Source organism: Papio anubis, chromosome 3 (assembly GCF_008728515.1).
Source record: "Papio anubis isolate 15944 chromosome 3, Panubis1.0, whole genome shotgun sequence".
Lineage (NCBI taxonomy): Eukaryota > Metazoa > Chordata > Mammalia > Primates > Cercopithecidae > Papio > Papio anubis.
This window is the reverse complement of record NC_044978.1, coordinates 66,349,481-66,361,726: the sequence shown is the minus strand read 5'-3', so window position 1 is coordinate 66,361,726 and position 12,246 is coordinate 66,349,481. Positions and strand designations below refer to the sequence as shown.

The 12,246-nt window shown below is 37.0% G+C and overlaps 1 protein-coding gene across 7 annotated transcripts in view; it reads left to right on the top strand.

Annotated features, from left to right (window-relative positions):
- SPATA5 (spermatogenesis associated 5) overlaps positions 1–12,246 on the top strand; it is a 405,297-nt gene that overhangs the window by 225,286 nt on the left and 167,765 nt on the right. The window contains exon 16 of one of the 7 annotated variants that reach the window (XR_002522189.2): positions 9,135–9,268. The exons of the other annotated variants lie outside the window; for them this stretch is intronic. The gene's annotated coding sequence lies outside the window, so the exon portion shown is untranslated. The remainder of the gene's footprint in view (positions 1–9,134; positions 9,269–12,246) is intronic. 7 annotated transcript variants of the gene reach the window in all.

The following is a 12,246-nucleotide window of genomic DNA, read 5'->3' as shown; positions in this document are numbered from 1 at the left end:
ATGATCAAGAAAAGCTATATAAGGATATAACTTGAGGTGGACTGTGAACTGGGTAGAAACACTGGCCACAGAAGGAATGAAGACTAAGAGATTTTTGGAAGATACTTGTTAGTATGGGTTTGAAGACATAAAGGAAGAGGATTGTTTAAGGGTAACATTTGGGTTATTGGTGTTTTGGTGTTTAGCACTGTACCTAACATCTGTGTAGGTGCTTAATAAATGTTTGTTGAATTGAAAACATTCTGGGAGATGAGGGAAATAACTGAGAGTGCACAATCTTGTCCTGTTGGAGGTAACAGAGTTAAGGTGCCTTTCCACAAGTGGCTAACCTGGTAAGGGTTATGGATGAATTGGAATGGTGAGGAAGAAAGACAGCACAAGTCAGCTTTTCATCTGATTTAAAGTAATGGGCCTAAAACGGGGAATTTTGAGGTCATGAGCAAAGTCAATGAAAGAATGAACACCTGAGACTTCATTGAAGCTGTGAGGGGAGTAGGAAAGATTCGATTAGCCACTGAGGCCAGGGAAAACAGATTCAAAAGGAAATAGCCAAATAGCAAGTAGTAAGAAGCAAGGTGAAATTTGAGAACTAAGTTTGGGTTATGTTTATATACAAAGTTTTCCTATTTTCTTCTCAGAAATCTGAGGTGCAGTGCGAGGAAATAATTAAGCCTTCGTGTTCACCATTCCAAATCTAACTTGTCAATCATATCAGATTTCATACCTTTTTCAAGTCAATACACCTGGTTGCCTATGTGTGCCTAGGCCTTTGGGTTACAACAGTATATAGAAATTAAAAATATTCACCTTAAACAGTTTCTCTTAAAGAATGTTTAGAAAAGCAATAGGTCACACAGCTCTAGTATCAGAGTTGGAAAAAAAACTTGATAGGGTTCGTTTTGGAGGTTCTGACAATTGTTAATATTTTTAGTAGTTACAATGTAGAGCTCTGTCGTTCCCATCATCTAATTATAATGTGCAAAGACTGATTGCATGTACTCTTTGACTACAGTTCTTGGCACTAATAACCCTAAACAAAGCTGGAGGCGCTAATTACCTCCTTTTCCTAATCTGAATTTTGATGTGCTTTTGAACTAGTAAGTCTTCTGGCATTCTAAGAAGACTTACCCCATCACCGGGGACACATTTACTTCAGCATTCAGAACACTAGATTTTTGAATTAAAGTTTTTTAGAGGAGTTTTTTATGCAGTAGCACAAATAAATTATTAGTGTCTTTTATTTTTCTATGCCCCAATCGTCATTGCCTGAATATAAGGAGATAAGTGTAACAGTTTACTCATGGGATATGTGTACTTTTTGATGGAAAACATGGAGACTATGAAAAGCATTCATTTTGTCTTCTGGTTGTCAGATTCTGTCTATAACTGATAATATGATCCTATATCTTTTAAATGTGCTATTACCTGAGTTTCTTGTGGTAATACTAAAGGTAGAAAGAAAAAAAGTTAACTTTGCGTTTATGTTACATGAAAGGAAAATGATTCACTGAATTACTGAGCATATCTGAAAAATGACAAGGCAGAGGCTATTTGTTCCTTTTTCATTAAAGAACCAGGAAATTCTTTTTTGATTGATGACATTGTATTAATATTTAGTCTGATTTATTAGTGTGAGGCAAACAACTTTTTTCCCCAAAGTGTTGACTTAGAGAATGTGGACTTACATAAAAATAAAGATAATTTAGTTTATGGTTTTTCTTCTTTTTTCAAAATTCAGTTTCTTAACTTTCTGTTGGATTTTTTTTTCTCACTTTTTAAAAAAAACCTTTAGTTTTGTGACTTGGGCAACCTACTCGGCCTCAATTTTCTTATCCCTAAAATGGGGTTATTAACCCACCTATTTTTTTTTTTTTTTTGAGACGGAGTCTCGCTCTGTCACCCAGGCTGGAGTGCAGTGGCCGGATCTCAGCTCACTGCAAGCTCCGCCTCCCGGGTTTACGCCATTCTCCTGCCTCAGCCTCCCGAGTAGCTGGGACTACAGGCGCCTGCCACCTCGCCCGGCTAAGTTTTTGTATTTTTAGTAGAGACGGGGTTTCACTGTGTTAGCCAGGATGGTCTCGATCTCCTGACCTCGTGATCCGCCCGTCTCGGCCTCCCAAAGTGCTGGGATTACAGGCTTGAGCCACCGCGCCCGGCCAAACCCACCTATTTAACAGGGTGATTGTTAGGATTAAACGAGATCATATCCGTGGAACGATTCAAATGGTTAGAACAGTACCTCATAGTTAACTCAGTGAGTGTTAGCTATTGTTTTAAATAAAACCAGTAGGATTTCAACCACACTGGCAGGTGTGTCCAGCTCTGCCCTTTGCTAGCTGTGTGACCCTAAGAATGTTACTTAGCCTCTTTGTATGTCAGTTTCCACGTCTGGAACACAGAAGTAATACTGATGCCTACCTTGTAGATTTTTGTAACAATTAAAGCAGTAGTTAATGCTTATAAAAGTTCTCAGAACACACTGGCACATAGTAGGTCTGTTGTTATAATTATTTTCAGCATTATCACTGTTTTTGTCAGGATGAGATTTTTAAAAGCAATGCATAAAAGTACTATAAATATACATTTGTTCTATATAATGGCCAAGTAAGGAAACAAAAGCAGATAAGGTAAAAAGCACAAGAAATGAGGAAACAGAAAGAAGGCAAACAGGAATAGGCAGAAGGATAAGTACTACAAAACATACATACACATCCAGGGAGAGAGGACAGATTAGAAAGTTCCAGAAAGTTCTTCCTATTTCTAAAATTTGTTTATACACACACATACAAAATGAAATTCTAGACTACAGTAAGTGATCTGTGAGCTATTTCCTACATCATAGCATTTTTACATTGTATTTTGGTTGCTCAGTTAATTGTCCATCTTCCCCTGCAAGCTCTTTTTTTTTTTTTTTTTTTTTTTTTTTTTTGAGATGGAGTTAGGCTCTGTTGCCCAGGCTGGAGTGCAGTGGCTGGATCTCAGCTCACTGCAAGCTTCGCCTCTCGGGTTTACACCATTCTCCTGCCTCAGCCTCCCGAGTAGCTGGGACTACAGGCGCCCGCCACCACGCCAGGCTAGTTTTTTTGTTTTTTTAGCAGAGATGGGGTTTCACCGTGTTAGCCAGGATGGTCTCGATCTCCTGATGTCGTGATCTGCCCGTCTCGGCCTCCCAAAGTGCTGGGATTACAGGCTTCAGCCACTATGCCCGGCCTATCCCCTGCAAGCTCTTGAGGGTAAGAAACATGTATGTCTTGTTCATCTTTGGAACCCTACTGTCTAGCATGTAGAAAGCTCTCAATATTTAAACTGAATTTAAAAATAAGATTTTGCAATACTAACTTGTATTTTTCCATAAGTGTTTTTCTAATTTTTCCATAAATTTCCCACAAATATGTCTCGATATATTTATATATAATTATTTGACTGTGTGTGATGTGGTTTAAAATTTTCCTTTTTCTAAAATTTTTATTTTCTTTTTAATTTGGAAGTCTCCATTCTTATTAAAATTAAGTACTTATGCTATTGAATATAATAATGCTTGTTACACCTTTAGGAAAACATAGTTGTTCACCATACTTTATATATCATGTGTGAACTTTTCTATTGCTTTCTTCCTTGCAGAGTGTATTGTTCTTTTTGTTTGTAAAGCAGCATACTTGATGCTGCAACCAGTGACTTTTTGCCATGCATTCTTAGTACTTCTTGGAATATTTGGTTTAGGAAGTGGGGTAATTAGTACATAAACATTGTGTAGCAGAACTACCCTAATTAGTGCCTTTTGGCCTGGCTTCAATGATAAACAAAGTAAGATGTGTGTCAGCATTCATCCTAACACTTTATAAAAATTGTTATAGCCCTATGGGGCAGCATACACAAGATAAGTTAAATAATGTAGTAGTTGAGACCATGAGAAGGAGTTTCATCTGTCTATTTAATAGTCTGCCTGATAAATTAGCTTCCTAGCTTTGAAGGCTTCATTAGTCTTAATTATCCAGAAAGCATAAACTTAGCCATCAAAGTGTATCCCTAATAACTTTTTACATCTTTAGTGAAATGTTGCCTCTTTAATCTGTACCTAAACCAATTTCACTATCTTCCTATAATCTATAGGCAAAAAAGAGCATTAGCTTAGACCATCAAAATGAAATAGATCCAGGAACTAGGTTCAGAGGCAAAACATTTCTCACCCACTTTATGGGGCCTTCAGGAAATTTTCTTTCATTTAATTCACTGTTACTTAAGTCTGTTATTTCAGAAGACCACTGCTTCCTATTTTTGAAGTGTAAATGCTTTAAAGATTTTCCCATTAAGATGTTGCTTTGTTGGTTCACAATACTGGGGCTACTATATAGGAACAGATCATTTTTCCTAGAGACAAGGAACAGAACTTTCTGCTAGACAGCTCATTTCTTAGAGACACTCTAAGCTTAAAATTTAAGACTCATTATGAAGTCTAGGTACAGTTTCTGAAGAATCTCATTTGTAAACAGATACACTTTCCTAAGCCAAATAGATTTTATAGGACATTGTTACCAGATTTTCAGGGGATGTAACTCCTGTCTCATATGGATGCTTTAAAAATAAAAAAATTAAAAAAATTAAAAAACCGGATGCTATCTGGCTAATTTTGCAAGGCTTGTACAACCTTAATTCCAAAACATAGCACAAGAAGAGAAAAGTATAGGTCCACCTCACTTATCATTACAAGTGTGGGAATTCTAAATCAAATTTAGTGAATAAGTCCAATGGTATTATTTTTTATTTTTTATTTTTTATTTTTTGAGTCAGAGTCTCACCTTGTCACCCAGGCTGGAGTGCAATGGCACAATCTCGGCTCACTGCAACCTCTGCCTCCCGGGTTCAAATGATTCTCCTGCCTCAGCCTCCCGAGTAGCCACTACCACGCCCAGCTAATTTTTGTATTTTTGGTAGAGACAGGGTTTCACCATGTTGGCCAGCCTGGTCTCAAACTCCTGACCTCATGATCCACCTGCATTGGCCTCCCACAGTGCTGGTATTACAAGTATGAGCCACTTCACCCGGCTGGTAATTTTTTAATATAGTATTTTATCTAAGGAAGGCAAGGATGGTTTAACATTAAAAAATCAAAGAAATTCACTATATCAATGGTGAAAATATGTAATAGGTGAAAAAAATTATATAATTGTCTAAAAGTATACTTTGAAAAGCATTTGATAAACTTTATATAATTAAAAGTTTAGAAAATTAGAAATAAAAGGAAACTTTACAAACTAGTTATATACAAAAGCCTACAACAAATATCAATACCAAAACTTTAATCAAACTTTATACAAAGCAAGACAAATATATATTCTTGACATAGATCTGACTAGTCCAATAAGAAAAACGAAAGTGAAATAGAAGTGGACAGGGAAATTGTGGCGTGGAAAAGAGAAACTAAAATAGACAAAATAGTCCTTACTTGGAGGTTATACATTGTCTATGTGGGCAAACTTTTAGAACTAGAAGAAGCAAGCTATATACTTTCAATGATCAGTAGTTTTGTTTTTCCATATTTAGCAGTGACTACATTTCAAAATTCACAAAATTACAAAAAGTATAATGCATTTAAACATTAACCTAACAAAATTATAATAGCTTTATGGAACAAATTACAAAACTTTACTAAAGGACATAAATGAAAACTTGGTTAAATGAAGAGCTATAACGTGTTTATTGGTGGGGCACATAACAACATAAAGATACCAATTCTCCCCAAATTCAATTCCAGTTAAAATTATAATAGGACTTTTTGGGAACCTCAGTTAACTGACTCTGATGTAGAAAAAAGTTGCTTAGATAGCTAAGTCTATTTTGAAATGTATCAGGAAGAGGGATGATTTTTTCAACATTTTAATCCATATTTGTAAAAGTAGTATGGAACTGGCATAGAAACAGATGTTTACACTAATGAAAGAGAAGATACAGGTCAAAAACAGAACCATGGTGGGGAAGAGGAATGTTGCTTAGTAGGTTCTTGAAAAGACTGGTTTACAAAATTTTAAAAATGAAGTTGGGCCCCTACTTCACATCACATACCATGTGAACTCCACAGAGAACAAGGACTTAAAAGTGACAGGTATAACCATAGAGCTAATAGAAGAAAATGTAAGATAATATTTTTCTGATTTTTTTATATATATATATATTATTATTTTGAGACACAGTCTTGCTTTGTCATCCAGGCTGGAGCACAGTGGCATGATCATGGCTCACTGCACCTTCAACCTCCTGGGCCCAAGCAGTCCTCCCACCTCACCCCCGTCAGGTAGCTGGGGCAACAGCTGCACACCACCATGCTCGGCTAATTTTTGTAGAGATGAGGTTTCTCCATTTTGCCCAGGCTGGTCTTGAACTCCTAGGGTCAGGCAAGCCATCTTGCCCAGCCTATTTTCTAATCTTGATATGAGGAAGAACTTCTTAAACCCTACTTGTGCAAAAGCACAAACTATCAGGGATACATTTTTTTTTGCTTTACATTGTCAAAACTAAAGATTCAATGATTAAAGAGTAAAAAAAATTAACAGAATAGTGAGAGATTAGAAGAAGATACCTGCAGTGTCATAAGCAGACAAGAGATAAATATGTAGACCATATGAAAAATGCTTTCAAATCAAGAAGAAGAAACCAATATTTACGAAAGTAAAAGTTACTACTAGACAACTTATGGAAGAGAGTCCTTAATGTCTTAAGTGTATAAAGAGAGATGTTCAACCTTATGAGGAATTAGAGAAATGCTAATTGAAACAACATACCACTTCCCATCTATTTGGGAAGAAGTTTTTGAAAAATCAGTTGGTAAATCAAAATATAGGTGAGGATTTGGGGTAATGAGGACATTCATGCACTGCTGGTTAAAATGCAGGCTGACACAGCTGGTCTGAAGAGCAATGTCACAGTCCTTTGTAAAAGTAAATATGTTTATAACTTGTCACCCGGGGTCCCATTTCATGTACATATTCTATTGAAACACATTTCAGCTTGATAATGTGGTGTGTCCCAGGATGTTTACTGTGGCAGTGTTTCTGGTAGTGTGAGGTTGAGGACAACTTAAGTGTCCATCACTATGAGAATGCTCAAGTAAAATGCAACAGATGCATCCTGTGGAACACTCTGTAAGAGAGCAATAAAATAAATGTTCAGGCAATGCCCTCCAGCCAGAGACCCCTGGGAACACATACCTGGAGTGGAACAAATTGGGTTTGTTCCTGATTGTATGGAGGGGTAATGCACACCTTGTAGAACTGTGGGTATCTTAGCAAGAAGATGTTAGGAGGGAATTATAGGAGCTGACCTGTATGAGATGATTTTGGGGGAGAGCTTCAGAAAGTGGACATTGTACTGGATTGCTTACTTTTAGGAGGCAGAGACAACACCATGATTGATTATCTTAATTAAATAATCTGTAAAGAGGGAAGAATAGAGTGAAGCTAATGGTGTAATTGGTAAAGAAGCAGTCACTCTTATCAGCTGGAACTGGGAATATATGTTTATTTTGTGGCTTGAACAGTGTTCATATTTTGTCCATACCTGAGTATGCAGTGGTCTTGTTTTTGTCTTGATCTGTTACTGTCACAAAGTGACCTCGTCTAATGTTGCTGTTCTGTGAAATTGTTCATGTTCAACAGAATACCAAGTGAGTCTCAGACCAGCTCATGATAACATAAAGGCCATGCTAGTAATATAATACCAGAGCAGCTCTCAAATATGCTCTTCTGTTTTTCAGTACTACAACAACACACAAGATCTTAAAAATGTAGTAGTCATTATTAAAAAAGGCTTAAAGCAAGACCTATAACATAATATTATTTATATAAATTAAAGACATCATAAATAAAACAGTAGTATGCATTATTCAAGGATGAATATATGTATACAAGGCCCTATACTAAATACAAGAGTTTTCATCTCTAGTGTGGTTGGAGGGAAGGGGCCAGTAGCCAATATTGGGGGTGAAAGGAAATATTAAATTAGAGACGAGCCTTGTATGGACCAATGTGATAGTGTGCTGTGTTGATTGAAAATTACGATAATTCATTTTCAGCAGCTAAGGTCTTAAAACAAGTCTACACTTCTGCAGAAAAGTTGTAAGGGAAAGAGTGGAAGAGGGCCTGTAGCCCAGCATCTTACCTGTGTTTACTACTCTTGCCTTGTGAGAGGTGGGGGAAGGGGGGAGGAGGAGGGATACCTTAAGCTTTTCCTAAATGTCTTACATTTCCCCCAACAGGAATGAGCTGTTGTAATGATAGCATGTTGATGCTTGTTAAAATAAAACATGCCCACCAGTGTAAAATGATAGCATTAATATTTCATGTGGGAACTTGATTTAGCTTTCAATGTACCCAAAAGCTTTCGAAGTACAAAAGCCTTCATATTAACTCCAGAGAAACCAAGTTTATTATATCTTAAGGAAAAGATTTCTTCATGAACCTTAAATTTAGTGTCTGTGTAATCATGTTATTTTTCATTTACTTTTTAACTGTAGAAAAGAGCTTGTGTTTTTTTTGTTTGCTTTTTTTTGTTTGTTTTTGTTTTGAGATGGAGTCTTGCTCTGTCACCAGGCCGGAGTGCAGTGGCATGATCTTGGCTCACTGCAGCCTCTGCCTCCCGGGTTCAAGCGATTCTCCTGCCTCTGTCTCCCGAGTAGCTGGGACTACAGGCGTGCATCACCATGCCCAGCTAATCTTTGTATTTTTAGTAGAGATGGGGTTTTACCATGTTGGCTAGGATGGTCTCAATCTCTTGACCTTGTGATCCACCCAAAGTGCTCTGATTTAGGAGGCCTTGGCCTCCCAAAGCGCTGTGATTACAGGCGTGAGCCACCGCACCAGCCAGAGCTTGATTTTTTTAGGAGTAAAGAGACTTCCTACCTCCACTCTAGTCCTCTTATCAGTGATTTCTTTTTAAAAAAGTAAATGTCCTCGTGTCTTCACTTCATCTTCCTTAATAAGTGTTTAGAGGCAGTATTTTTGATATTAACAGCATAGATTCTTTAATTTAGGAAAGAAGAAAACAATTTTGATTTTTCTAATTTTCTGCTCAACTCCTCCAACATGAATATGTAGGTCTCCGTCTCCTGGGGTCCTCATTATGCTTTGCTTTGCCCTTTCCAGTGTTTCAGACACATTGAGCCATGTGGCCGCCTAGGGGACTATGAAGATCAGCTCACGCATTTGTGAAGCACTGCCTCCTTGTATCTTACTGTTCTCTTTCTTCATTGGCTGTGTTCTGGAATGGTGTCTTGGTGGTATGTTTTAAAACATTATTATTATTATTATTATTTTTATTTTTATTTTTTATTTATTTATTTATTTATTTATTTATTTATTTTTTTTGAGACGGAGTCTCACTCTGTCGCCCAGGCTGGAGTGCAGTGGCCGGATCTCAAAACATTATTTTGCATAATTTATGTCATTTTATAGTCAGCCAGGAGAAAGTACGCTACATTAGTTTTATGTCATCAAATTCTGTTTAATCATCTCTATAATTTAAATGACTCTTCATTAATAATACAAGAGGAAATATAGGACTCCTTCTATAAGCTTCAAAAATGCTGAGTTTTTTTGAAATAGATTTAGAGGGTACAAGTGCACTTGTTACATGGCTATACTCTAGTGGTAAAGTCTGGGCTGTTAGTGTAACCATTACTGGAATACTGTACCTTGAACCCATTAGGTAATTTCTCATTCCTTACCCTTATTTCTCATCCCATCCCTTACCGTCTCCTTCCCTCCCATCTTTCCAAGTCTCTCATGTCTATTATTCCACTCTGTAGCTGACATTAATTTTTAAGGACAATTACTCTTTATATACTACTTCTGTAAATCCATAACAGATACCCAGGTTTTCCTTGTCTATTAGAAACTATTAAAAAAAAATGGTTTAAGAAACAAATGTATCTCCATTCATATTCTTGAACAACACCTCTAATTGATGAATTACTCAGAAATTTTGCTGATGAAAACATAAGTTATGAAATCTGTATATTGTATAAGACCGTTGCTTCCCTGAGAGAAATCACTCACATTGTTTCTTCTAGGACTTATTCTTTCAGACTTGTGGGTTTGAACTCTTGAAATTTTCTATGTGTTTTCTCTCTGAATGTATGTAGAAATTCCATGTTTGTTTTATGTAGATAGGATTAAGACGGAACTGTGTTCTAAAAATTGGGTTGTTTTTTATAAATTGTCCAAATTTACATTTTCCTAAAAAATATATTAAGAATGTTAGCTGGCAACCTCTTTTAAATCCATAATATGCTGACATATTAAATCTTTGCAATAAAGAATATTGGAAAAACAATGCTGCTGCAAGTGTACAAATGGTATTTAATTTCACGTGCTCCTGTGCTTCCATCAGTCCCTGCACATAGGCTTCTCCACTCCTGATTCTAAAGCTCATTTACACTAAAAAGATTATTGAAAGGTACTTGATCTGTTTTTGAGCTTAAGAAATAGAGCTAATGGACACTGTCATGATTTTACATGCACATACAGCCCATTTTCCATTCCTAGATAGATCATTTATGTTTTCTACATCACCTACACTCTTGGGTCCAGGGTGATAGAGCGTAGTAAGAAGCCAAAAAGAATGAATATCTTTTGAAGAACTATTTTCAAGCTAGTGTACCTAATTGGATGAGGACCATAGGCAGCTTTTCCTTCAGATGCCAGCAATCTAGAAGGAGGAGTAGGATGGGAGCAGAGAGGTTGCCTTCCCACCTGGATAACTGAATGTGGTTTTCAGCAGTTCTGAAAATTGTCAGCCCCCACACACTATTTATTTATTTACATATGTCTGTATGTACGTGACAGAGTCTCACTGTGGCACCCAGGCTGGAGTGCAGTATCATGATCTCGGCTCACTGCAACCTCTGCCTCCTGGGTCCACGTGATTCTTGATTCTCATGCCTCAGCTTCCCAGGTAGCTGGCAATACAGGCATGCGCAATCACACCCGGCTAATTTATTTCATTTTATTTTATTTGTATTTTCGTAGAGATAGAGTTTCACCATGTTGCCCAGGCTGGTCTGGAACTCTTGGGCTCAGGCCATCCGCCCACCTCGGCCTCCCAAAGTGCTGGGATTACAGGCGTGAGCCACTGCCCCCAACCAACTCACACATACTTTAAGTGAGACTTTAGTTAATACCTTAATATCAGGAATAGAACTTGATGTGGTTTTCCATACATGTACACACACATAATAAATATCATCCTTTTGCAACTACTATAAGAATTAGTGCCTTTATCATTGGATATTCTGTTAAAATCATTAACAGAAAATGTGTTCTTTCTAGAGAAATTTTATCAAAAAAATGTATACAGTGTTTGAACATGTGATTACAAAGGAAAGGGAAAGCTAATAAAGAACTTAGTAGTAGAACCATGGCCAGGCATAGTGACTCACGGCTGTAATCCCAGCACTTTAGGAGGCTGAGGCGGGAAGATCACTTGAGGTTCAAGCGTTTGGCCAGCCTGGCCAACATGGTGAAACCTCGTCTTTACTAAAAATACAAAAAGTAGCCAGGCATGGTGGCAAGTGCTGTAATCCCAGCTACTCAGCAGGGTGAGGCATGAGAATCACTCAAACCCAGGAGGTAGAGGTTACAGTAAGCCACGATCATGCCACGGCACTCCAGCCTGGGCGACAGAGTGAGACTCTGTCTCAGAATAAACAACAACAACAACAAAAACTTAGTATATAACCATTTATTTAGCTATTTTTCATATACATTTTGGAACAAAAGTGATTTTTTTTCAAACCTCTTTACCCTCTGTGGTGGTAGGAGACAGATTTCATATTTGTAGAGGTCCATATGTGGTACATATGCTGCTTAAAACTTGTGGTTGACACTGTAGTAGGAAGTATCAGTAGGGTCACTACTGATATCTAAATTACCGATGTTTCTAGTAGGTATAAACCAGAGTGTGATTTGTTTTTGTGAGGAAGGAATTACATATCTCATAGGTAAGCTAAATTCTTATTTTTGGCATTCATACTATAATTCTCTACCTTGATTCTTGTGTTTTTGCACATTGTAGACAAATATTAGAAATTCCACTTGACATGATTCTCCAATCAGAAATTGCTGAGAATACAGATGTTTAAAAGCTGAACTTAAGCTACCTTAAAACATTTCAGTATTTTGAAAGAGAAAAGGATATTGTATTTAATTCCTCCTTTATAAAGAAGATTTAACTAAACTTTAAAATTATTTTTTATTA